General features: G+C 52.8%; 6 pseudogenes; all 6 read right to left on the minus strand.

The window, feature by feature from the left end:
* Positions 1–2,505: 2,505 nt before the first annotated feature.
* LOC144674695 (U2 spliceosomal RNA) lies at positions 2,506–2,685 on the minus strand (annotated as a pseudogene).
* Positions 2,686–6,033: 3,348 nt separating this feature from the next.
* LOC144674710 (U2 spliceosomal RNA) lies at positions 6,034–6,212 on the minus strand (annotated as a pseudogene).
* A 3,348-nt stretch (positions 6,213–9,560) lies between these two features.
* On the minus strand, positions 9,561–9,737 carry LOC144674707 (U2 spliceosomal RNA; annotated as a pseudogene).
* Positions 9,738–13,087: 3,350 nt separating this feature from the next.
* Positions 13,088–13,268, minus strand: LOC144674700 (U2 spliceosomal RNA; annotated as a pseudogene).
* Positions 13,269–16,596: 3,328 nt separating this feature from the next.
* Positions 16,597–16,771, minus strand: LOC144674701 (U2 spliceosomal RNA; annotated as a pseudogene).
* A 3,336-nt stretch (positions 16,772–20,107) lies between these two features.
* On the minus strand, positions 20,108–20,286 carry LOC144674703 (U2 spliceosomal RNA; annotated as a pseudogene).
* Between the last annotated feature and the right edge of the window lie 3,176 nt (positions 20,287–23,462).

The raw sequence follows: 23,462 nt of genomic DNA on the forward strand, positions 1-23,462 counted from the left end.
CATCAATTTTTCCACCAGGGACAGGTGGTACGGCGCGGTCCAACTACTTGGAGCGTTCCGCGGCAGCGTGGCCAGACCCATCCTTCGCAACACCGGGGACAGGTAGAACCTCAGCACGTAGTGACACTTGGTGTTTGCGTACTGAGGGTCTACGCACCGCTTGATGCAGCCGCACACAAAGGTGGCCATCAGGATGAGGGCGATGTTGGGCACGTTTTTTCCCCCTTTATCTAGAGGCTTGTACATCGCGTCCCTGCGGACACGATCCATTTTCGACCTCCAGATAAAGCGGAAGATGGCTCGAGTGATCGCCGTCGCGCAGGAGTCTGGAATGGGCCAGACCTGCGCCACGTACAGCAACAGCGAGAGTACCTCACACCTGATGACCAGGTTCTTACCCGCAATGGAGAGGGAGCGTCGATCCCACATGCCCAGTTTCCTCTTCACCATAGCCACTCGCTCCTTCCAGTTTCTAACGCATGCCCCGGTCCCTCCGAACCATATCCCCAGCACCCTCAGGCCGTCAGCCCTGACAGTGAAGGGGACAAAGGATCGGTCAGCCCAGTTCCCAAAGAACATGGCCTCGCTCTTCCCACGATTTACCTGGGCTCCCGAGGCCAGTTCGAACTGGTCGCAGATGTGCATCAGTCTGCGCACCGACAGCGGATCCGAGCAGAAAACGGCGACGTCGTCCATGTACAGGGAGGCATTTACCTGAGTGCCTCCACTGCCTGGGATCGTCACTCCTCTTATGCCCGGATCCTTCCTGATGGACTCGGCAAAGGGTTCTATGCAACACACGAAAAGGACAGGCGAGAGAGGACAGCCCTGCCTGACTCCAGATTTAATCGGAAAGCTATCTGTTTCCCACCCAATGATTGACACTGCGCTACTGATGTTAATGTAGAGCAGTTGGATCCAATATCGAATTCCCTCCCCAAAGCCCATTTTGGAGAGCACATCCCCCATGTAGGTGTGCGATATTCTGTCAAAGGCCTTCTCCTGATCCAAGCTGATGAGGCAGGTATCCACACCCCTGTCCTGTACATAGGCAATCGTATCCCTGAGCAGCGCCAGGCTGTCAGAGATCTTCCTGCCTGGCACAGAGCAGGTCTGGTCAGGGTGAATCACCAATTCCAGAGCGGATTTGACCCGGTTGGCGATGACCTTGGACAGAATCTTATAGTCCGCATTCAACAGTGAAATGGGTCGCCAATTTCTAATTTCCTCCCTTTCCCCCTTGTGCTTGTAGATGAGGGTGATGATGCCTTTCCTCATGGATTCTGACATACTACCGGCCAGGAGCATACTCTCGTACACTCCTAGCAGGTCTGGCCCGATCAAGTCCCGCAGAGCCCAATACAACTCCGCCGGCAAGCCGTCGCTTCCGGGGGTTTTACTCTTCTCGAAGGACTCGAGGGCCTTAGTCAGTTCGTCAGGAGTTAGCGGTTTGTCCAGGCTCTCTCGCGTACTGTGGTCTAAGACCTCCGTGATAGAGGACAGGAAGGACTGGGAGGCCGTGCTGTCCGTGGGCTTCACGTCATACAGTCCGGCATAAAAGGATTTGCTGATCCTCAGAATGTCGGACCGTGATGACTTTACTGAGCCGTCTTCTTCCTTCAGGCTGCTGATCACAGAGCGCTCTCTGTGTACCTTTTGGAAGAAGAAACGTGAGCACGTCTCATCCTGCTCCACGGAGCGGACTCTGGAACGGAAGATGATCTTGGAGGCCTCCGAGGCAAAGTGCGAGGCTTGCTGGCCCTTCACCTCTTGGAGCTCCTCCTTGACATCGACCCCCATCGACTGCAGCCGCAGCAGATTCTGCATCTTTTTCTGGAGTCGGGACATTTCCCTCTGTTCCTTTCTAGCTTTCTGGGTGCCTTTGAGGATGAAAAACCTCTTGATGCTTCCCTTGATCGCTTCCCACCAGTGTGTCAGGGACTCAAAGAGGGGTTTCACGGTTCTCCAACCTTTGTAATCCCTCTTGAGCTCCTCAATGTTCTCTGGGGTCAGCAGTTGCACATTTAGCTTCCATGCCCCCCTGCCCACCCTCAGGTCTTCCTCCAAGTGGCAGTCCGCCAGTAGGAGGCAGTGGTCAGAGAAGAACACCGGCTTGACCTCGGTGGATCTGACTGTGAATGCACGGGACACAAACAGGAAGTCTATCCTGGAACGAATGGACCCGTCTGGCCGCGACCAGGTGTATCTACGCTGCGCTCCGTCTGCAGGGTTGCTGAAGACGTCGTGCAGCTTGGCATCCTTAACTGTTTCCATCAGGGATCTGGACGTAGCGTCCAATCTGCTGCCGGCCCTGCCGGCGAGTGTTGGGTGAGAGTGCGTGTTTTTTGTGTGTAGCTGCTGCGGGTGAGTGAGTGAGAGAGAGAGAGAGAGAGAGAGAGAGAGAAAGAAAGAAAGTTGGATTTTGGAACATGTACATGTTGAGAAGTAAAGAAAGCAGATGTTTGTAAGAAAACTATTTTTAGCATTGAAAATCCCCTGGAAAGGGGAGGGTGCACCGTTCCCAGAGATACTGCAATACCGGGTCGATGCGTGGAGTGGACGGAGCAAGCCCCTATTCCATCTCCCTGCTCCAAAAATCAATTTAATATATGGTCCCCAGATAAGGGACGTATCAGATATTAAACTGATAAGAACAGATTTTTTTTTTTTTTTTTGTAAAAATATACTTTATTCATAAAATATCTTCAATCACATTCCAAACCATTTCAAAAACAACATTACAAGGGTACAATCCAGGTTAAACTTTTACAAAATGTATCACCAGGTGCATCAGTACAAACAATATTACAATCATTTACAGCCTTTCATTTTGATCTGTACAGCCCGAGGGGCTCTAAACAGTTCCCAGTCTCTCGGTGCGCTGTGGTAGAAAGGTCTTAGACAGCGACCCTTCCCCATTGCGCCTTTGCGGCAGCTGCCCCAAGCTTTAGTGCGTCCCTCAGCACGTAGTCCTGGACTTTGGATTGTGCCAGTCCGCAACAATCGGTCGGGGACAACTCTTTGTGCTGGAAGACCAACAAGTTTCGGGCAGACCAAAGCGCCTCGTTCACCGAGTTGATGATCCTCCAGCTGCAGTTGATGTTTGTCTCGGTGTGTGTCCCTGGGAACAGCCCGTAGAGCACAGAGTCCTGTGTCACAGAACTGCTCGGGATGAACCTCGACAGCAACCACTGCATCTCTCTCCAGACTTTCTTTGCAAAGGCACAATCCACAAGGAGGTGGACAACGGTCTCTTCCCCACCACAGCCACCTCGAGGGCAACGTGCAGAGGGGGTGAGCTTCCTGGCGTGTAGGAAGGATCTGACGGGGAGGGCCTTTCTCACCACCAGCCAAGCTACGTCTTGGTGCTTGTTGGAAAGTTCTGGCGATGAGGCATTCTGCCAAATGACTTTGACAGTCTGCTCGGGGAACCATCCCACAGGGTCCACCCTCTCCTTATCCCTCAGGGCCTCTAGGACGTTACGTGCTGACCACTGCCTGATGGACTTGTGGTCAAAGGTGTTTTTCTGCATCAATTTTTCCACCAGGGACAGGTGGTACGGCACGGTCCAACTACTTGGGGCGTTCCGCGGCAGCGTGGCCAGACCCATCCTTCGCAACACCGGGGACAGGTAGAACCTCAGCACGTAGTGACACTTGGTGTTTGCGTACTGAGGGTCTACGCACCGCTTGATGCAGCCGCACACAAAGGTGGCCATCAGTATGAGGGCGATGTTGGGCACGTTTTTTCCCCCTTTATCTAGAGGCTTGTACATCGCGTCCCTGCGGACCCGATCCATTTTCGACCTCCAGATAAAGCGGAAGATGGCTCGAGTTATCGCCGTCGCGCAGGAGTCTGGAATGGGCCAGACCTGCGCCACGTACAGCAACAGCGAGAGTACCTCACACCTGATGACCAGGTTCTTACCCGCAATGGAGAGGGAGCTTCGATCCCACATGCCCAGTTTCCTCTTCACCATAGCCACTCGCTCCTTCCAGTTTCTAACGCATGCCCCGGTCCCTCCGAACCATATCCCCAGCACCTTCAGGCCGTCAGCCCTGACAGTGAAGGGGACAAAGGATCGGTCAGCCCAGTTCCCAAAGAACATGGCCTCGCTCTTCCCACGATTTACCTTGGCTCCCGAGGCCAGTTCGAACTGGTCGCAGATGTGCATCAGTCTGCGCACCGACAGCGGATCCGAGCAGAAGACGGCGACGTCGTCCATGTACAGGGAGGCTTTTACCTGAGTGCCTCCACTGCCTGGGATCGTCACTCCTCTTATGCCCGGGTCGTTCCTGATGGACTCGGCAAAGGGTTCTATGCAACACACGAAAAGGACAGGCGAGAGAGGACAGCCCTGCCTGACTCCAGATTTAATCGGAAAGCTATCTGTTTCCCACCCATTGATTGAGACTGCGCTACTGATGTTAGTGTAGAGCAGTTGGATCCAATTTCGAATTCCCTCCCCAAGGCCCATTTTGGAGAGCACATCCCCCATGTAGGTGTGCGATATTCTGTCAAAGGCCTTCTCCTGATCCAAGCTGATGAGGCAGGTATCCACACCCCTGTCCTGTACATAGGCAATCGTATCCCTGAGCAGCGCCAGGCTGTCAGAGATCTTCCTGCCTGGCACAGAGCAGGTCTGGTCAGGGTGAATCACCAATTCCAGAGCGGATTTGACCCGGTTGGCGATGACCTTGGACAGAATCTTATAGTCCACATTCAACAGTGAAATGGGTCGCCAATTTCTAATTTCCTCCCTTTCCCCCTTGTGCTTGTAGATGAGGGTGATGATGCCTTTCCTCATGGATTCTGACATACTACCGGCCAGGAGCATACTCTCGTACACTCCTAGCAGGTCTGGCCCGATCAAGTCCCACAGAGCCGAATACAACTCCGCCGGCAAGCCGTCGCTTCCGGGGGTTTTACTCTTCTCGAAGGACTCGAGGGCCTTAGTCAGTTCGTCAGGAGTTAGCGGTTTGTCCAGGCTCTCCCGCGTACTGTGGTCTAAGACCTCCGTGATAGAGGACAGGAAGGACTGGGAGGCCGTGCTGTCCGTGGGCTTCACGTCATACAATCCGGCATAAAAGGATTTGCTGATCCTCAGAATGTCGGACCGTGATGACTTTACTGAGCCGTCTTCTTCCTTCAGGCTGCTGATCACAGAGCGCTCTCTGTGTACCTTTTGGAAGAAGAAACGTGAGCACGTCTCATCCTGCTCCACGGAGCGGACTCTGGAACGGAAGATGATCTTGGAGGCCTCCGAGGCAAAGTGCGAGGCTTGCTGGCCCTTCACCTCTTGGAGCTCCTCCTTGACATCGACCCCCATCGACTGCAGCCGCAGCAGATTCTGCATCTTTTTCTGGAGTCGGGACATTTCCCTCTGTTCCTTTCTAGCTTTCTGGGTGCCTTTGAGGATGAAAAACCTCTTGATGTTTCCCTTGATCGCTTCCCACCAGTGTGTCAGGGACTCAAAGAGGGGTTTCACGGTTCTCCAACCTTTGTAATCCCTCTTGAGCTCCTCAATGTTCTCTGGGGTCAGCAGTTGCACATTTAGCTTCCATGCCCCCCTGCCCACCCTCAGGTCCTTCTCCAAGTGGCAGTCCGCCAGTAGGAGGCAGTGGTCAGAGAAGAACACCGGCTTGACCTCGGTGGATCTGACTGTGAATGCACGGGACACAAACAGGAAGTCTATCCTGGAACGAATGGACCCGTCTGGCCGCGACCAGGTGTATCTACGCTGCGCTCCGTCTGCAGGGTTGCTGAAGACGTCGTGCAGCTTGGCATCCTTAACTGTTTCCATCAGGGATCTGGACGTAGCGTCCAATCTGCTGCCGGCCCTGCCGGCGAGTGTTGGGTGAGAGTGCGTGTTTTTTGTGTGTAGCTGCTGCGGGTGAGTGAGTGAGAGAGAGAGAGAGAGAGAGAGAGAGAAAGAAAGAAAGTTGGATTTTGGAACATGTACATGTTGAGAAGTAAAGAAAGCAGATGTTTGTAAGAAAACTATTTTTAGCATTGAAAATCCCCTGGAAAGGGGAGGGTGCACCGTTCCCAGAGATACTGCAATACCGGGTCGATGCGTGGAGTGGACGGAGCAAGCCCCTATTCCATCTCCCTGCTCCAAAAATCAATTTAATATATGGTCCCCAGATAAGGGACGTATCAGATATTAAACTGATAAGAACAGATTTTTTTTTTTTTTTTGTAAAAATATACTTTATTCATAAAATATCTTCAATCACATTCCAAACCATTTCAAAAACAACATTACAAGGGTACAATCCAGGTTAAACTTTTACAAAATGTATCACCAGGTGCATCAGTACAAACAATATTACAATCATTTACAGCCTTTCATTTTGATCTGTACAGCCCGAGGGGCTCTAAACAGTTCCCAGTCTCTCGGTGCGCTGTGGTAGAAAGGTCTTAGACAGCGACCCTTCCCCATTGCGCCTTTGCGGCAGCTGCCCCAAGCTTTAGTGCGTCCCTCAGCACGTAGTCCTGGACTTTGGATTGTGCCAGTCCGCAACAATCGGTCGGGGACAACTCTTTGTGCTGGAAGACCAACAAGTTTCGGGCAGACCAAAGCGCCTCGTTCACCGAGTTGATGATCCTCCAGCTGCAGTTGATGTTTGTCTCGGTGTGTGTCCCTGGGAACAGCCCGTAGAGCACAGAGTCCTGTGTCACAGAACTGCTCGGGATGAACCTCGACAGCAACCACTGCATCTCTCTCCAGACTTTCTTTGCAAAGGCACAATCCACAAGGAGGTGGACAACGGTCTCTTCCCCACCACAGCCACCTCGAGGGCAACGTGCAGAGGGGGTGAGCTTCCTGGCGTGTAGGAAGGATCTGACGGGGAGGGCCTTTCTCACCACCAGCCAAGCTACGTCTTGGTGCTTGTTGGAAAGTTCTGGCGATGAGGCATTCTGCCAAATGACTTTGACAGTCTGCTCGGGGAACCATCCCACAGGGTCCACCCTCTCCTTATCCCTCAGGGCCTCTAGGACGTTACGTGCTGACCACTGCCTGATGGACTTGTGGTCAAAGGTGTTTTTCTGCATCAATTTTTCCACCAGGGACAGGTGGTACGGCACGGTCCAACTACTTGGGGCGTTCCGCGGCAGCGTGGCCAGACCCATCCTTCGCAACACCGGGGACAGGTAGAACCTCAGCACGTAGTGACACTTGGTGTTTGCGTACTGAGGGTCTACGCACCGCTTGATGCAGCCGCACACAAAGGTGGCCATCAGTATGAGGGCGATGTTGGGCACGTTTTTTCCCCCTTTATCTAGAGGCTTGTACATCGCGTCCCTGCGGACCCGATCCATTTTCGACCTCCAGATAAAGCGGAAGATGGCTCGAGTTATCGCCGTCGCGCAGGAGTCTGGAATGGGCCAGACCTGCGCCACGTACAGCAACAGCGAGAGTACCTCACACCTGATGACCAGGTTCTTACCCGCAATGGAGAGGGAGCGTCGATCCCACATGCCCAGTTTCCTCTTCACCATAGCCACTCGCTCCTTCCAGTTTCTAACGCATGCCCCGGTCCCTCCGAACCATATCCCCAGCACCTTCAGGCCGTCAGCCCTGACAGTGAAGGGGACAAAGGATCGGTCAGCCCAGTTCCCAAAGAACATGGCCTCGCTCTTCCCACGATTTACCTTGGCTCCCGAGGCCAGTTCGAACTGGTCGCAGATGTGCATCAGTCTGTGCACCGACAGCGGATCCGAGCAGAAGACGGCGACGTCGTCCATGTACAGGGAGGCTTTTACCTGAGTGCCTCCACTGCCTGGGATCGTCACTCCTCTTATGCCCGGGTCGTTCCTGATGGACTCGGCAAAGGGTTCTATGCAACACACGAAAAGGACAGGCGAGAGAGGACAGCCCTGCCTGACTCCAGATTTAATCGGAAAGCTATCTGTTTCCCACCCATTGATTGAGACTGCGCTACTGATGTTAGTGTAGAGCAGTTGGATCCAATTTCGAATTCCCTCCCCAAAGCCCATTTTGGAGAGCACATCCCCCATGTAGGTGTGCGATATTCTGTCAAAGGCCTTCTCCTGATCCAAGCTGATGAGGCAGGTATCCACACCCCTGTCCTGTACATAGGCAATCGTATCCCTGAGCAGCGCCAGGCTGTCAGAGATCTTCCTGCCTGGCACAGAGCAGGTCTGGTCAGGGTGAATCACCAATTCCAGAGCGGATTTGACCCGGTTGGCGATGACCTTGGACAGAATCTTATAGTCCACATTCAACAGTGAAATGGGTCGCCAATTTCTAATTTCCTCCCTTTCCCCCTTGTGCTTGTAGATGAGGGTGATGATGCCTTTCCTCATGGATTCTGACATACTACCGGCCAGGAGCATACTCTCGTACACTCCTAGCAGGTCTGGCCCGATCAAGTCCCACAGAGCCCAATACAACTCCGCCGGCAAGCCGTCGCTTCCGGGGGTTTTACTCTTCTCCAAGGACTCGAGGGCCTTAGTCAGTTCGTCAGGAGTTAGCGGTTTGTCCAGGCTCTCCCGCGTACTGTGGTCTAAGACCTCCGTGATAGAGGACAGGAAGGACTGGGAGGCCGTGCTGTCCGTGGGCTTCACGTCATACAGTCCGGCATAAAAGGATTTGCTGATCCTCAGAATGTCGGACCGTGATGACTTTACTGAGCCGTCTTCTTCCTTCAGGCTGCTGATCACAGAGCGCTCTCTGTGTACCTTTTGGAAGAAGAAACGTGAGCACGTCTCATCCTGCTCCACGGAGCGGACTCTGGAACGGAAGATGATCTTGGAGGCCTCCGAGGCAAAGTGCGAGGCTTGCTGGCCCTTCACCTCTTGGAGCTCCTCCTTGACATCGACCCCCATCGACTGCAGCCGCAGCAGATTCTGCATCTTTTTCTGGAGTCGGGACATTTCCCTCTGTTCCTTTCTAGCTTTCTGGGTGCCTTTGAGGATGAAAAACCTCTTGATGCTTCCCTTGATCGCTTCCCACCAGTGTGTCAGGGACTCAAAGAGGGGTTTCACGGTTCTCCAACCTTTGTAATCCCTCTTGAGCTCCTCAATGTTCTCTGGGGTCAGCAGTTGCACATTTAGCTTCCATGCCCCCCTGCCCACCCTCAGGTCCTTCTCCAAGTGGCAGTCCGCCAGTAGGAGGCAGTGGTCAGAGAAGAACACCGGCTTGACCTCGGTGGATCTGACTGTGAATGCACGGGACACAAACAGGAAGTCTATCCTGGAACGAATGGACCCGTCTGGCCGCGACCAGGTGTATCTACGCTGCGCTCCGTCTGCAGGGTTGCTGAAGACGTCGTGCAGCTTGGCATCCTTAACTGTTTCCATCAGGGATCTGGACGTAGCGTCCAATCTGCTGCCGGCCCTGCCGGCGAGTGTTGGGTGAGAGTGCGTGTTTTTTGTGTGTAGCTGCTGCGGGTGAGTGAGTGAGAGAGAGAGAGAGAGAGAGAGAGAGAAAGAAAGAAAGTTGGATTTTGGAACATGTACATGTTAAGAAGTAAAGAAAGCAGATGTTTGTAAGAAAACTATTTTTAGCATTGAAAATCCCCTGGAAAGGGGAGGGTGCACCGTTCCCAGAGATACTGCAATACCGGGTCGATGCGTGGAGTGGACGGAGCAAGCCCCTATTCCATCTCCCTGCTCCAAAAATCAATTTAATATATGGTCCCCAGATAAGGGACGTATCAGATATTAAACTGATAAGAACAGGTTGTTTTTTTTTTTGTAAAAATATACTTTATTCATAAAATATCTTCAATCACATTCCAAACCATTTCAAAAACAACATTACAAGGGTACAATCCAGGTTAAACTTTTACAAAATGTATCACCAGGTGCATCAGTACAAACAATATTACAGTCATTTACAGCCTTTCATTTTGATCTGTACAGCCCGAGGGGCTCTAAACAGTTCCCAGTCTCTCGGTGCGCTGTGGTAGAAAGGTCTTAGACAGCGACCCTTCCCCATTGCGCCTTTGCGGCAGCTGCCCCAAGCTTTAGTGCGTCCCTCAGCACGTAGTCCTGGACTTTGGATTGTGCCAGTCCGCAACAATCGGTCGGGGACAACTCTTTGTGCTGGAAGACCAACAAGTTTCGGGCAGACCAAAGCGCCTCTTTCACCGAGTTGATGATCCTCCAGCTGCAGTCGATGTTTGTCTCGGTGTGTGTCCCTGGGAACAGCCCGTAGAGCACAGAGTCCTGTGTCACAGAACTGCTCGGGATGAACCTCGACAGCAACCACTGCATCTCTCTCCAGACTTTCTTTGCAAAGGCACAATCCACAAGGAGGTGGACAACGGTCTCTTCCCCACCACAGCCACCTCGAGGGCAACGTGCAGAGGGGGTGAGCTTCCTGGCGTGTAGGAAGGATCTGACGGGGAGGGCCTTTCTCACCACCAGCCAAGCTACGTCTTGGTGCTTGTTGGAAAGTTCTGGCGATGAGGCATTCTGCCAAATGACTTTGACAGTCTGCTCGGGGAACCATCCCACAGGGTCCACCCTCTCCTTATCCCTCAGGGCCTCTAGGACGTTACGTGCTGACCACTGCCTGATGGACTTGTGGTCAAAGGTGTTTTTCTGCATCAATTTTTCCACCAGGGACAGGTGGTACGGCGCGGTCCAACTACTTGGAGCGTTCCGCGGCAGCGTGGCCAGACCCATCCTTCGCAACACCGGGGACAGGTAGAACCTCAGCACGTAGTGACACTTGGTGTTTGCGTACTGAGGGTCTACGCACCGCTTGATGCAGCCGCACACAAAGGTGGCCATCAGTATGAGGGCGATGTTGGGCACGTTTTTTCCCCCTTTATCTAGAGGCTTGTACATCGCGTCCCTGCGGACACGATCCATTTTCGACCTCCAGATAAAGCGGAAGATGGCTCGAGTTATCGCCGTCGCGCAGGAGTCTGGAATGGGCCAGACCTGCGCCACGTACAGCAACAGCGAGAGTACCTCACACCTGATGACCAGGTTCTTACCCGCAATGGAGAGGGAGCGTCGCTCCCACATACCCAGTTTCCTCTTCACCATAGCCACTCGCTCCTTCCAGTTTCTAACGCATGCCCCGGTCCCTCCGAACCATATCCCCAGCACCCTCAGGCCGTCAGCCCTGACAGTGAAGGGGACAAAGGATCGGTCAGCCCAGTTCCCAAAGAACATGGCCTCGCTCTTCCCACGATTTACCTGGGCTCCCGAGGCCAGTTCGAACTGGTCGCAGATGTGCATCAGTCTGCGCACCGACAGCGGATCCGAGCAGAAGACGGCGACGTCGTCCATGTACAGGGAGGCATTTACCTGAGTGCCTCCACTGCCTGGGATCGTCACTCCTCTTATGCCCGGATCCTTCCTGATGGACTCGGCAAAGGGTTCTATGCAACACACGAAAAGGACAGGCGAGAGAGGACAGCCCTGCCTGACTCCAGATTTAATCGGAAAGCTATCTGTTTCCCACCCAATGATTGACACTGCGCTACTGATGTTAATGTAGAGCAGTTGGATCCAATATCGAATTCCCTCCCCAAAGCCCATTTTGGAGAGCACATCCCCCATGTAGGTGTGCGATATTCTGTCAAAGGCCTTCTCCTGATCCAAGCTGATGAGGCAGGTATCCACACCCCTGTCCTGTACATAGGCAATCGTATCCCTGAGCAGCGCCAGGCTGTCAGAGATCTTCCCGCCTGGCACAGAGCAGGTCTGGTCAGGGTGAATCACCAATTCCAGAGCGGATTTGACCCGGTTGGCGATGACCTTGGACAGAATCTTATAGTCCGCATTCAACAGTGAAATGGGTCGCCAATTTCTAATTTCCTCCCTTTCCCCCTTGTGCTTGTAGATGAGGGTGATGATGCCTTTCCTCATGGATTCTGACATACTACCGGCCAGGAGCATACTCTCGTACACTCCTAGCAGGTCTGGCCCGATCAAGTCCCGCAGAGCCCAATACAACTCCGCCGGCAAGCCTTCGCTTCCGGGGGTTTTACTCTTCTCGAAGGACTCGAGGGCCTTAGTCAGTTCGTCAGGAGTTAGCGGTTTGTCCAGGCTCTCTCGCGTACTGTGGTCTAAGACCTCCGTGATAGAGGACAGGAAGGACTGGGAGGCCGTGCTGTCCGTGGGCTTCACATCATACAGTCCGGCATAAAAGGATTTGCTGATCCTCAGAATGTCGGACCGTGATGACTTTACTGAGCCGTCTTCTTCCTTCAGGCTGCTGATCACAGAGCGCTCTCTGTGTACCTTTTGGAAGAAGAAACGTGAGCACGTCTCATCCTGCTCCACGGAGCGGACTCTGGAACGGAAGATGATCTTGGAGGCCTCCGAGGCAAAGTGCGAGGCTTGCTGGCCCTTCACCTCTTGGAGCTCCTCCTTGACATCGACCCCCATCGACTGCAGCCGCAGCAGATTCTGCATCTTTTTCTGGAGTCGGGACATTTCCCTCTGTTCCTTTCTAGCTTTCTGGGTGCCTTTGAGGATGAAAAACCTCTTGATGCTTCCCTTGATCGCTTCCCACCAGTGTGTCAGGGACTCAAAGAGGGGTTTCACGGTTCTCCAACCTTTGTAATCCCTCTTGAGCTCCTCAATGTTCTCTGGGGTCAGCAGTTGCACATTTAGCTTCCATGCCCCCCTGCCCACCCTCAGGTCTTCCTCCAAGTGGCAGTCCGCCAGTAGGAGGCAGTGGTCAGAGAAGAACACCGGCTTGACCTCGGTGGATCTGACTGTGAATGCACGGGACACAAACAGGAAGTCTATCCTGGAACGAATGGACCCGTCTGGCCGCGACCAGGTGTATCTACGCTGCGCTCCGTCTGCAGGGTTGCTGAAGACGTCGTGCAGCTTGGCATCCTTAACTGTTTCCATCAGGGATCTGGACGTAGCGTCCAATCTGCTGCCGGCCCTGCCGGCGAGTGTTGGGTGAGAGTGCGTGTTTTTTGTGTGTAGCTGCTGCGGGTGAGTGAGTGAGAGAGAGAGAGAGAGAGAGAGAGAGAGAAAGAAAGAAAGTTGGATTTTGGAACATGTACATGTTGAGAAGTAAAGAAAGCAGATGTTTGTAAGAAAACTATTTTTAGCATTGAAAATCCCCTGGAAAGGGGAGGGTGCACCGTTCCCAGAGATACTGCAATACCGGGTCGATGCGTGGAGTGGACGGAGCAAGCCCCTATTCCATCTCCCTGCTCCAAAAATCAATTTAATATATGGTCCCCAGATAAGGGACGTATCAGATATTAAACTGATAAGAACAGATTTTTTTTTTTTTTTTTTGTAAAAATATACTTTATTCATAAAATATCTTCAATCACATTCCAAACCATTTCAAAAACAACATTACAAGGGTACAATCCAGGTTAAACTTTTACAAAATGTATCACCAGGTGCATCAGTACAAACAATATTACAATCATTTACAGCCTTTCATTTTGATCTGTACAGCCCGAGGGGCTCTAAACAGTTCCCAGTCTCTCGGTGCGCTGTGGTAGAAAGGTCTTAGACAGCGACCCTTCCCCATTGCGCCTTTGCGGCAGCTGCCCCAAGCTTTAGTGCGTCCCTCAGCACGTAGTCCTGGACTTTGGATTGTGCCAGTCCGCAACAATCGGTCGGGGACAACTCTTTGTGCTGGAAGACCAACAAGTTTCGGGCAGACCAAAGCGCCTCGTTCACCGAGTTGATGATCCTCCAGCTGCAGTCGATGTTTGTCTCGGTGTGTGTCCCTGGGAACAGCCCGTAGAGCACAGAGTCCTGTGTCACAGAACTGCTCGGGATGAACCTCGACAGCAACCACTGCATCTCTCTCCAGACTTTCTTTGCAAAGGCACAATCCACAAGGAGGTGGACAACGGTCTCTTCCCCACCACAGCCACCTCGAGGGCAACGTGCAGAGGGGGTGAGCTTCCTGGCGTGTAGGAAGGATCTGACGGGGAGGGCCTTTCTCACCACCAGCCAAGCTACGTCTTGGTGCTTGTTGGAAAGTTCTGGCGATGAGGCATTCTGCCAAATGACTTTGACAGTCTGCTCGGGGAACCATCCCACAGGGTCCACCCTCTCCTTATCCCTCAGGGCCTCTAGGACGTTACGTGCTGACCACTGCCTGATGGACTTGTGGTCAAAGGTGTTTTTCTGCATCAATTTTTCCACCAGGGACAGGTGGTACGGCACGGTCCAACTACTTGGAGCGTTCCGCGGCAGCGTGGCCAGACCCATCCTTCGCAACACCGGGGACAGGTAGAACCTCAGCACGTAGTGACACTTGGTGTTTGCGTACTGAGGGTCTACGCACCGCTTGATGCAGCCGCACACAAAGGTGGCCATCAGTATGAGGGCGATGTTGGGCACGTTTTTTCCCCCTTTATCTAGAGGCTTGTACATCGCGTCCCTGCGGACCCGATCCATTTTCGACCTCCAGATAAAGCGGAAGATGGCTCGAGTTATCGCCGTCGCGCAGGAGTCTGGAATGGGCCAGACCTGCGCCACGTACAGCAACAGCGAGAGTACCTCACACCTGATGACCAGGTTCTTACCCGCAATGGAGAGGGAGCGTCGATCCCACATGCCCAGTTTCCTCTTCACCATAGCCACTCGCTCCTTCCAGTTTCTAACGCATGCCCCGGTCCCTCCGAACCATATCCCCAGCACCTTCAGGCCGTCAGCCCTGACAGTGAAGGGGACAAAGGATCGGTCAGCCCAGTTCCCAAAGAACATGGCCTCGCTCTTCCCACGATTTACCTTGGCTCCCGAGGCCAGTTCGAACTGGTCGCAGATGTGCATCAGTCTGCGCACCGACAGCGGATCCGAGCAGAAGACGGCGACGTCGTCCATGTACAGGGAGGCTTTTACCTGAGTGCCTCCACTGCCTGGGATCGTCACTCCTCTTATGCCCGGATCCTTCCTGATGGACTCGGCAAAGGGTTCTATGCAACACACGAAAAGGACAGGCGAGAGAGGACAGCCCTGCCTGACTCCAGATTTAATCGGAAAGCTATCTGTTTCCCACCCATTGATTGAGACTGCGCTACTGATGTTAGTGTAGAGCAGTTGGATCCAATTTCGAATTCCCTCCCCAAAGCCCATTTTGGAGAGCACATCCCCCATGTAGGTGTGCGATATTCTGTCAAAGGCCTTCTCCTGATCCAAGCTGATGAGGCAGGTATCCACACCCCTGTCCTGTACATAGGCAATCGTATCCCTGAGCAGCGCCAGGCTGTCAGAGATCTTCCTGCCTGGCACAGAGCAGGTCTGGTCAGGGTGAATCACCAATTCCAGAGCGGATTTGACCCGGTTGGCGATGACCTTGGACAGAATCTTATAGTCCTCATTCAACAGTGAAATGGGTCGCCAATTTCTAATTTCCTCCCTTTCCCCCTTGTGCTTGTAGATGAGGGTGATGATGCCTTTCCTCATGGATTCTGACATACTACCGGCCAGGAGCATACTCTCGTACACTCCTAGCAGGTCTGGCCCGATCAAGTCCCACAGAGCCCAATACAACTCCGCCGGCAAGCCGTCGCTTCCGGGGGTTTTACTCTTCTCCAAGGACTCGAGGGCCTTAGTCAGTTCGTCAGGAGTTAGCGGTTTGTCCAGGCTCTCCCGCGTACTGTGGTCTAAGACCTCCGTGATAGAGGACAGGAAGGACTGGGAGGCCGTGCTGTCCGTGGGCTTCACGTCATACAGTCCGGCATAAAAGGATTTGCTGATCCTCAGAATGTCGGACCGTGATGACTTTACTGAGCCGTCTTCTTCCTTCAGGCTGCTGATCACAGAGCGCTCTCTGTGTACCTTTTGGAAGAAGAAACGTGAGCACGTCTCATCCTGCTCCACGGAGCGGACTCTGGAACGGAAGATGATCTTGGAGGCCTCCGAGGCAAAGTGCGAGGCTTGCTGGCCCTTCACCTCTTGGAGCTCCTCCTTGACATCGACCCCCATCGACTGCAGCCGCAGCAGATTCTGCATCTTTTTCTGGAGTCGGGACATTTCCCTCTGTTCCTTTCTAGCTTTCTGGGTGCCTTTGAGGATGAAAAACCTCTTGATGCTTCCCTTGATCGCTTCCCACCAGTGTGTCAGGGACTCAAAGAGGGGTTTCACAGTTCTCCAACCTTTGTAATCCCTCTTGAGCTCCTCAATGTTATCTGGGGTCAGCAGTTGCACATTTAGCTTCCATGCCCCCCTGCCCACCCTCAGGTCTTCCTCCAAGTGGCAGTCCGCCAGTAGGAGGCAGTGGTCAGAGAAGAACACCGGCTTGACGTCGGTGGATCTGACTGTGAATGCACGGGACACAAACAGGAAGTCTATCCTGGAACGAATGGACCCGTCTGGCCGCGAACAGGTGTATCTACGCTGCGCTCCGTCTGCAGGGTTGCTGAAGACGTCGTGCAGCTTGGCATCCTTAACTGTTTCCATCAGGGATCTGCTGCCGGCCCTGCCGGCGAGTGTTGGGTGAGAGTGCGTGTTTTTTGTGTGTAGCTGCTGCGGGTGAGTGAGTGAGAGAGAGAGAGAGAGAGAGAGAGAAAGAAAGAAAGTTGGATTTTGGAACATGTACATGTTGAGAAGTAAAGAAAGCAGATGTTTGTAAGAAAACTATTTTTAGCATTGAAAATCCCCTGGAAAGGGGAGGGTGCACCGTTCCCAGAGATACTGCAATACCGGGTCGATGCGTGGAGTGGACGGAGCAAGCCCCTATTCCATCTCCCTGCTCCAAAAATCAATTTAATATATGGTCCCCAGATAAGGGACGTATCAGATATTAAACTGATAAGAACAGATTTTTTTTTTTTGTAAAAATATACTTTATTCATAAATTATCTTCAATCACATTCAAAACCATTTCAAACACAACATTACAAGGGTACAATCCAGGTTAAACTTTTACAAAATGTATCACCAGGTGCATCAGTACAAACAATATTACAACCATTTACAGCCTTTCATTTTGATCTGTACAGCCCGAGGGGCTCTAAACAGTTCCCAGTCTCTCGGTGCGCTGTGGTAGAAAGGTCGTAGACAGCGACCCTTCCCCATTGCGCCTTTGCGGCAGCTGCCCCAAGCTTTAGTGCGTCCCTCAGCACGTAGTCCTGGACTTTGGATTGTGCCAGTCCGCAACAATCGGTCGGGGACAACTCTTTGTGCTGGAAGACCAACAAGTTTCGGGCAGACCAAAGCGCCTCTTTCACTGAGTTGATGATCCTCCAGCTGCAGTTGATGTTTGTCTCGGTGTGTGTCCCTGGGAACAGCCCGTAGAGCACAGAGTCCTGTCTCACAGAGCTGCTCGGGATGAACCTCGACAGCAACCACTGCATCTCTCTCCAGACTTTCTTTGCAAAGGCACAATCCACAAGGAGGTGAACAACGGTCTCTTCCCCACCACAGCCACCTCGAGGGCAACGTGCAGAGGAGGTGAGCTTCCTGGCGTGTAGGAAGGATCTGACGGGGAGGGCCTTTCTCACCACCAGCCAAGCTACGTCTTGGTGCTTGTTGGAATGTTCTGGCGATGAGGCATTCTGCTAAATGACTTTGACAGTCTGCTCGGGGAACCATCCCACAGGGTCCACCCTCTCCTTATCCCTCAGGGCCTCTAGGACGTTACGTGCTGACCACTGCCTGATGGACTTGTGGTCAAAGGTGTTTTTCTGCATCAATTTTTCCACCAGGGACAGGTGGTACGGCACGGTCCAACTACTTGGAGCGTTCCGCGGCAGCGTGGCCAGACCCATCCTTCGCAACACCGGGGACAGGTAGAACCTCAGCACGTAGTGACACTTGGTGTTTGCGTACTGAGGGTCTACGCACCGCTTGATGCAGCCGCACACAAAGGTGGCCATCAGGATGAGGGCGATGTTGGGCACGTTTTTTCCCCCTTTATCTAGAGGCTTGTACATCGCGTCCCTGCGGACACGATCCATTTTCGACCTCCAGATAAAGCGGAAGATGGCTCGAGTGATCGCCGTCGCGCAGGAGTCTGGAATGGGCCAGACCTGCGCCACGTACAGCAACAGCGAGAGTACCTCACACCTGATGACCAGGTTCTTACCCGCAATGGAGAGGGAGCGTCGCTCCCACATGCCCAGTTTCCTCTTCACCATAGCCACTCGCTCCTTCCAGTTTCTAACGCATGCCCCGGTCCCTCCGAACCATATCCCCAGCACCTTCAGGCCGTCAGCCCTGACAGTGAAGGGGACAAAGGATCGGTCAGCCCAGTTCCCAAAGAACATGGCCTCGCTCTTCCCACGATTTACCTGGGCTCCCGAGGCCAGTTCGAACTGGTCGCAGATGTGCATCAGTCTGCGCACCGACAGCGGATCCGAGCAGAAGACGGCGACGTCGTCCGTGTACAGGGAGGCATTTACCTGAGTGCCTCCACTGCCTGGGATCGTCACTCCTCTTATGCCCGGATCCTTCCTGATGGACTCGGCAAAGGGTTCTATGCAACACACGAAAAGGACAGGCGAGAGAGGACAGCCCTGCCTGACTCCAGATTTAATCGGAAAGCTATCTGTTTCCCACCCAATGATTGACACTGCGCTACTGATGTTAATGTAGAGCAGTTGGATCCAATATCGAATTCCCTCCCCAAACCCCATTTTGGAGAGCACATCCCCCATGTAGGTGTGCGATATTCTGTCAAAGGCCTTCTCCTGATCCAAGCTGATGAGGCAGGTATCCACACCCCTGTCCTGTACATAGGCAATCGTATCCCTGAGCAGCGCCAGGCTGTCAGAGATCTTCCTGCCTGGCACAGAGCAGGTCTGGTCAGGGTGAATCACCAATTCCAGAGCGGATTTGACCCGGTTGGCGATGACCTTGGACAGAATCTTATAGTCCGCATTCAACAGTGAAATGGGTCGCCAATTTCTAATTTCCTCCCTTTCCCCCTTGTGCTTGTAGATGAGGGTGATGATGCCTTTCCTCATGGATTCTGACATACTACCGGCCAGGAGCATACTCTCGTACACTCCTAGCAGGTCTGGCCCGATCAAGTCCCACAGAGCCCAATACAACTCCGCCGGCAAGCCGTCGCTTCCGGGGGTTTTACTCTTCTCCAAGGACTCGAGGGCCTTAGTCAGTTCGTCAGGAGTTAGCGGTTTGTCCAGGCTCTCTCGCGTACTGTGGTCTAAGACCTCCGTGATAGAGGACAGGAAGGACTGGGAGGCCGTGCTGTCCGTGGGCTTCACGTCATACAGTCCGGCATAAAAGGATTTGCTGATCCTCAGAATGTCGGACCGTGATGACTTTACTGAGCCGTCTTCTTCCTTCAGGCTGCTGATCACAGAGCGCTCTCTGTGTACCTTTTGGAAGAAGAAACGTGAGCACGTCTCATCCTGCTCCACGGAGCGGACTCTGGAACGGAAGATGATCTTGGAGGCCTCCGAGGCAAAGTGCGAGGCTTGCTGGCCCTTCACCTCTTGGAGCTCCTCCTTGACATCGACCCCCATCGACTGCAGCCGCAGCAGATTCTGCATCTTTTTCTGGAGTCGGGACATTTCCCTCTGTTCCTTTCTAGCTTTCTGGGTGCCTTTGAGGATGAAAAACCTCTTGATGCTTCCCTTGATCGCTTCCCACCAGTGTGTCAGGGACTCAAAGAGGGGTTTCACGGTTCTCCAACCTTTGTAATCCCTCTTGAGCTCCTCAATGTTCTCTGGGGTCAGCAGTTGCACATTTAGCTTCCATGCCCCCCTGCCCACCCTCAGGTCTTCCTCCAAGTGGCAGTCCGCCAGTAGGAGGCAGTGGTCAGAGAAGAACACCGGCTTGACCTCGGTGGATCTGACTGTGAATGCACGGGACACAAACAGGAAGTCTATCCTGGAACGAATGGACCCGTCTGGCCGCGACCAGGTGTATCTACGCTGCGCTCCGTCTGCAGGGTTGCTGAAGACGTCGTGCAGCTTGGCATCCTTAACTGTTTCCATCAGGGATCTGCTGCCGGCCCTGCCGGCGAGTGTTGGGTGAGAGTGCGTGTTTTTTGTGTGTAGCTGCTGCGGGTGAGTGAGTGAGAGAGAGAGAGAGAGAGAGAGAGAGAGAGAGAGAGAAAGAAAGTTGGATTTTGGAACATGTACATGTTGAGAAGTAAAGAAAGCAGATGTTTGTAAGAAAACTATTTTTAGCATTGAAAATCCCCTGGAAAGGGGAGGGTGCACCGTTCCCAGAGATACTGCAATACCGGGTCGATGCGTGGAGTGGACGGAGCAAGCCCCTATTCCATCTCCCTGCTCCAAAAATCAATTTAATATATGGTCCCCAGATAAGGGACGTATCAGATATTAAACTGATAAGAACAGATTTTTTTTTTTTTTTTGATAAAATATACTTTATTCATAAAATATCTTCAATCACATTCCACACCATTTCAAAAACAACATTACAAGGGTACAATCCAGGTTAAACTTTTACAAAATGTATCACCAGGTGCATCAGTACAAACAATATTACAATCATTTACAGCCTTTCATTTTGATCTGTACAGCCCGAGGGGCTCTAAACAGTTCCCAGTCTCTCGGTGCGCTGTGGTAGAAAGGTCTTAGACAGCGACCCTTCCCCATTGCGCCTTTGCGGCAGCTGCCCCAAGCTTTAGTGCGTCCCTCAGCACGTAGTCCTGGACTTTGGATTGTGCCAGTCCGCAACAATCGGTCGGGGACAACTCTTTGTGCTGGAAGACCAACAAGTTTCGGGCAGACCAAAGCGCCTCTTTCACCGAGTTGATGATCCTCCAGCTGCAGTCGATGTTTGTCTCGGTGTGTGTCCCTGGGAACAGCCCGTAGAGCACAGAGTCCTGTGTCACAGAACTGCTCGGGACGAACCTCGACAGAAACCACTGCATCTCTCTCCGGACTTTCTTTGCAAAGGCACAATCTACAAGGAGGTGAACAACGGTCTCGTCCCTACCACAGCCACCTCGAGGGCAACGTGCCGAGGGGGTGAGACTCCTGGCGTGTAGGAAGGATCTGACGGGGAGGGCCTTTCTCACCACCAGCCAAGCTACGTTTTGGTGCTTGTTGGAAAGTTCTGGCGATGAGGCATTCTGCCAAATGGCTTTGACAGTCTGCTGGGGGAACCATCCCACAGGATCCACCCTCTCCTTTTCCCGCAGGGCCTCTAAGACGTTACGTGCCGACCACTGCCTGGTGGACTTGTGGTCAGAGGTGTTTCTCTGCATAAATTTTTCCACCAGGGACAGGTGGTACGGCACGGTCCAACTACTTGGAGCGTTCCGCGGCAGCGTGGCCAGACCCATCCTTCGCAACACCGGGGACAGGTAGAACCTCAGCACGTAGTGACACTTGATGTTTGCGTACTGAGGGTCTACGCACCGCTTGATGCAGCCGCACACAAAGGTGGCCATCAGTGTGAGGGCGATGTTGGGCATGTTTTTCCCCCCTTTATCTAGAGGCTTGTACATCGCGTCCCTGCGGACACGATCCACTTTCGACCTCCAGATAAAGCGGAAGATGGTTCGAGTGATCGCCATCGCGCAGGAGTCTGGAATGGGCCAGACGTGCGCCACGTACAGCAACAGCGAGAGTGCCTCACACCTGATGACCAGGTTCTTACCCGCAATGGAGAGGGAGCATCGCTCCCACATGCCCACTTTTCTTTCCACCATAGACACTCGCTCCTTCCAGTTTCTAACACATGTCCCGGTCCCTCCGAACCCTATCCCCAGCACCTTCAGGCCATCAGCCCTGACGGTGAAGGGGACAAAGGATCGGTCAGCCCAGTTCCCGAAGAACATGGCCTTGTCTGAACATATCAACGGACAGGCCTCCTGGGGAGCAGATTGAAAGACCTCCCAACATGCCAGGGGTGGAGTCTGCAAACTGCTCGTTCAGGGTATACCTGGCTAGGAACCCAATCCGAAGACCGCCTCCAGAGTGCGGAGCTAGTCCCCACTCTGGCTTAATGTGTGTGTGTTCCCTCTGTCTCAATCTGCTTTATAACTTTTTGACTTGTTTGTATTTGAATGTTGCTGAGTTGCAACTGAGAGTGAATCATTGGCTCTTGTGCTATTTTGTTTGAAAATGATCTTTGCTTTCTGTTTTAATGAAATTAATTTTCTCCCCCACCCCTCAAGGAATTTTTATTTTGAAACTTGCAATCTGAAGATCCAGATCGGGACAAGGACTCTTCCTCTTCAGGAGCTTCCTCCAGAGGGGACGGACTGAGACCTTCTCCAAGGCTGCGCCCCATGGGCCCACGTGAGTTTGTGTCGGTTTCTTACCCTGAGATTTCATTTCCTCTCCGGGACCCTGGTTTTCGGTGGCTCCGGTTAACCAGTTCCTGTTGGACTGCAGGCCTGGAGTTTCAAAAAGATAATCCTGGGGTTAAAGTAGCCCGGCCTTGCAATCTAAAACTTACATGTTAGCCTCTGGTGCGTGAGGAACAGGAGCCCCACAAGAGGAAATGAAAAGTCCTAATGTGAAGCTGCCTAAAATCTTGTTATAATTCAGGGATAATGCGTGTATTTTGGGCTGTGCGATCATTCTGACGGTTAAACGGGATTGCCGGTGGTCATTTTACTGAGGGTTTAGATTTCTATCTGCCTTTCTCCAGTTTTCTTGCTGTTTATTTCTTCGCTTTGCGCTATTTAAGTCTTCAAGGAATAATCACAGGTGAATTGATGGACCCACAGCAGGGGAAGTGAGCTGCAGAAGGGGCAGGGAAAGACTTTACACATGGGGAGAGGGGGCAGGAGTTTCAGAAGGTAGGAGTGACAGAGGGGGCTGATCAAGGGGGAGGGAGGCTGCTGTTCGTTTCGGAGGGGGGTAATTAGAATGAACATGGGGACAGGCTGCTTGTTCATGTTTGAAGTAGTGAGGGGTCGCTGCTACATGTTTTAAATGGTGAATGCATATGAGTTAATAGCTGACTGATATGAGTTTGTATTTACACAAAAGTCCAGAGAGGTAGGGGGTGGAGGGCGCTGCTGGGAGTCGGGGGACTGTTGTGATGGTGGGTTGGGAGTTACATGGGGGTTTGAGAGAGATTTTTGAGTGGGCAAATGTGGGGTTAAAAATGGCGCGAGTAATTTGGTGGCGACAAAACAAATGGTCGGGCGAAAATGACGTGACAGAAAAACATGCAGAATCTGCTCCGGCTGCGGTCGATGGGGGTCGATGTCAAGGAGGAGCTCCAAGAGGTGAAGGGCCAGCAAGCCTCGCACTTTGCCTCGGAGGCCTCCAAGATCATCTTCCGTTCCAGAGTCCGCTCCGTGGAGCAGGATGAGACGTGCTCACGTTTCTTCTTCCAAAAGGTACACAGAGAGCGCTCTGTGATCAGCAGCCTGAAGGAAGAAGACGGCTCAGCAAAGTCATCACGGTCGGACATTTTGAGGATCAGCAAATCCTTTTATGCCGGATTGTATGACGTGAAGCCCACGGACAGCACGGCCTCCCAGTCCTTCCTGTCCTCTATCACGGAGGTCTTGGACCACAGTACGCGGGAGAGCCTGGACAAACCGCTAACTCCTGATGAACTGACTAAGGCC

This window comes from Cetorhinus maximus, unplaced genomic scaffold (genome assembly GCF_964194155.1).
Source record: "Cetorhinus maximus unplaced genomic scaffold, sCetMax3.hap1.1 HAP1_SCAFFOLD_760, whole genome shotgun sequence".
Lineage (NCBI taxonomy): Eukaryota > Metazoa > Chordata > Chondrichthyes > Lamniformes > Cetorhinidae > Cetorhinus > Cetorhinus maximus.